The following is a 4,010-nucleotide window of genomic DNA, read 5'->3' as shown; positions in this document are numbered from 1 at the left end:
GTAATTCCTATTAACCACTTTACTAAAGTACATGGGCAATATTTGACTGTTAATTAAGCCATGGTTCAGACTGCATGCATTAGCACAGCCCCCAGAGTGTTTTCAAGTGTTTGCTTATGTGTCTGGAGCCATGACTGACTTGACCACAGAGTTTCTCCATCTTCTCAGTCTGAAAGACATGTTTGCAGTCACTTGGAAAGAAGAGAAAGAAGCTACTCCACAAATTTCATGAGAAGACCACAGGAGAGAGGAAAGTGAAGTAAGACTAATCTAATATCAATTAAATTCTAGGAAGAGGAAGGAGAGGAAAAGATATCTGTTTTGAATCAGAAGGATAAGGTTCAAGAACTCATGCTATCTGTGTCACCATGGGCAATGTACTGAGTGCCTCAGTCACATCTCTAAGAAATAAATTCCAGAGGAGGCATCCACCCATCTGCACTTGCATAAAGAGTTCCCTCAGTGGAAATTCCCTCTACCAATGAAATCACAATTCTAATTTCATCTCATCACATTCTTATAGTCAACATTGCTATCCTTTCCTGTATTCGTTTTCCAACTTTCTTTGCATCAGTAAGTCAGGTGGGAGTTGTTTTAATTGCATGCTATATAGACTTTCCTATTTTCATCCTTTTTTTCCTAGCTTTGTATCAATTTTGCTATGTCAAAATGTCGGTCTGACTTTTCATTTACTAAAATGTAGTCAGATTCAATTTGGTATTGGTATTTGGTGCTTGCCATGCTCAGCACTTTCTGATTTTGTAAAAATGTGTTCATGAGATATATACACATGATTTCTATATAGTTTACAAATTTTGGGCTTCTTACACTTATTGCTACTGGGAATGTTCAACAATTTTTTTTTCCTTTGAATTAAGTGCTAGGCCTGGAGTCAGGAATACCTGAATTCAAATCGAGCTTCAGATACCAGCCTTGTGACCCTGAGCAAATCACTCACCCACTGTTTGCCTCAATTTCCTCAGCTGTAAAATGAGGATAGTAGCACCTACATCCCAGGGTTGTTGTGAGGACCAAACACAATATTTGTAAAACAAAATGTATTTAGCACAGTGCCTTGCATATAGTAGACAATATATAAATCCTTATTGTCTTCCTTTCTCTGTGTTCAGCTATTCTAAATTTGCATTGACATTATTGAATATCTTATTTCATTTAATTTAGAGAGTCTTTCTAGGTTCTTTCTAAAAGTTCTCTACTTCTCCATCCTCCAAAAAAGTTGTTGGCAAATAAATGGTAATTATTTAAATGTTAGTCTTTTTGGAAATTCTTTTCATGAGCACTTCAATACAAGATGACCAATGTACCATGAAATTATATTTCTTGTTGCCTTTGGACATAAAATATTTGCTCTCCAAGGAGAACCAGTGAGCCATCCTTCCATTTGCTTATAATTTCCTGTCTTCTGATTTTGCATACAAGAATGTCAAGATTTAAACAATTAAGTCCCTATACTATTATGTTGATTAATTTGTATCATACCCAATAGCTAGGTTGGTGTACATAGATAACAAAAAAAAAAGACGTAATTCTTAGCATTCATTGCATCTTCTTTGGCCACTTACCATTATCGCAGCAGAATCATGACCAAGAGCCACTTTCTATTTTTTTTGTTTTATAGGATGCCATATCAAAATAATTCATTACCAAGTGGTCAGCCTACCAGTGGTAAAGCCCTCTGAAATTAGCAAGGTTTGATTATTAATCAAAGCCTTTACAGAATGGTATAAGCTGCCACATCTTAATCTCTACTAGTATAGCTTTCATTAATCCAAGGATATCTCCACACTGTTATGAGGCATTAGAGTAGGTCCTTTGAGGAGGGGGAAGAAGGTACAAGTAACATGTACAAAAATAAATATAATATGAACTAAACTGTAGAGGGTCAGATCAACAACACTGGTTGAGGAGGGGTGCTCAAGGAAATTTCATCTGACCTGACTCTTGCAGGAAGGTGAGAAATCTGAGAGACAGAGATGAGAAGGAATGACCTTCCAGGTACTGGAGAGTTTTATTGTGGAAAAATGGAGGCAGAAGATGGAGAACTAAATTAAGACTACAGTTAGTGGTGCAATGTAACTAAAATGTGGCATGGATTGTTGTTTGTTTGTCCCTTGTTCTCCAAGAGGACCATAACATCAGGGAGGGACACCATGACTTGCAAGTGAATTGGATTTAAGTGAGGGAGGGCTGTGCAAAGTCACTAGCCTCACTTTCTCCTCCAGTGGCAAGATATAGATCAGGATGATTAGAGATGGCCCCAGAAGCAATGTGGTATGGAAAGAGTTTGTTGCACTCCTATTTTCTGTAAGAAAGAAAGTTGGAATGGTATGCAGTCACCAGATTGTATAAGAACTTAAGTTCCAGGATGAAGAGTTGATACTTTTTCATGAAAGAGATGGGAAGACGCTGAAGACCTTTGAGCAGAGAAGTGATAAAATCAGACATGAATGTGATTTTAGTTTTGGAGAGGGGACAGACAGGAATCAGAAAGACCAATGAAGAGACTAATGCAATAGTCTAGGCTGAAGGTGATGAAGTCCTGAATTAGGATAGTAGCCACATGCATGGAAAAAAAAAAAAGAATGGATATCAGAATTGTTGTGAAAGCAGAAGAAATAGGACTTGACAAATGACTGAATATGGTGTATAGAAGGAAGTAGGAGGAGGAAGAGGGAAAGATTTTGAGTCTCTGAAGTTCGTTACCCTCAACATAAATAGGGAAGTTTGAAGGAAGAGTAAATTTAGAAAGGGATATGATGATTCTGTTTTGCTCACATTCATTTTGAAATATCTATAGGACATCCAGGAATAAATATCTAGCAGGCAGTTGATGATGTGGGATTGGAGCTCAAGAGAGAACTTATGGGTGAAAATTTAGCATTGGAGTCACCTGCATGGAGAGGATGCTTGAACCCTTAGAATCACATGAGATCATCATAACAGAAAGTGTAAAGTAAGAAGAGGAAGGCCAAGAAAGAAGCTTGCAGACCCACGCACCCATCCAGTCATAGGGAGTAGGGAATGCATGATGATTCAGCAAAGAAGAATGAGGAGTGGTCAGACAAATAAGAGAATCTAGGAGAGAGCAGTGTCACATAAGCCGAAGAAAAAATATCCAGGAAGATCGAATGCGCAGCAGTGTCCATAGCTTCAGGGATTTCAAAAAGCATGAGGACTGAGAAAAGGTCATCAGATTTAGGAGTTAAAAGATTACTAGTAACTTGCAAAATGAGATCTCAGTTGAGTGGTGAGATAGAAGTAGATTTATAGGATTGAGAAGTGGGTTGGTAGTGATTCCTTCTAGAACTTTGGCAGTAAGTTTGCAAAAGAGGTAGAGAGATACATAGATCAATCAGCTGTAGTATGATGGTAAATATTTAACAACAAGCTCTGGGGGTGGAGGATATGTGCACGACACACTTTCAAATAGTAACATTTTCTCCATTACTTTATTGTCTAGACAATCATATAACAATAAATCAAGCCCTAATTTATAACATTTGCTGATTTCAAGGTATAAATGCTGAAACTGAAAACTTAAACAATTAACTCTCAGAAGCTGGTGCAAGCTAGGTCTAGCACATAACCAAATACTATTAAACATCTCTTCCTATGGTTGATAATAGTTCTAGACACACTGTCTGGTACCTGTAAAGCTTCTTTATTCTATGAATCATGGTATGTGATTGCTTCTTCAATAGAGATTGATTTTCTTTCTATGGATAAAGCTTTTTAGATGACATATGGCTACAAAGATTCCAGGGTTTGTTTTTCTTCTACTTTATTTCATTTTTTCCTCTGTCACATCTTCCACCCACCAATCCCTGGTTACTGATTTTGACAGACACACACCCCTCTTCTACTTCAGAATATTTTTTTTCTGGCTTCCTTCCTGAATTTTCCTTTTAATCCCACCTAGGAGCATTTAAGTTCATGCACAGAGCTATTCTTCAAGTCATCTTGTTTTTCCTTCTGGCATGAAGATCAGT

This window comes from Phascolarctos cinereus, unplaced genomic scaffold (assembly GCF_003287225.1).
Source record: "Phascolarctos cinereus isolate Bilbo 61053 unplaced genomic scaffold, phaCin_HiC Scaffold_726;HRSCAF=1367, whole genome shotgun sequence".
Lineage (NCBI taxonomy): Eukaryota > Metazoa > Chordata > Mammalia > Diprotodontia > Phascolarctidae > Phascolarctos > Phascolarctos cinereus.
The sequence above is the reverse complement of the archived record's forward strand: the minus strand, read 5'-3'. Positions refer to the sequence as shown.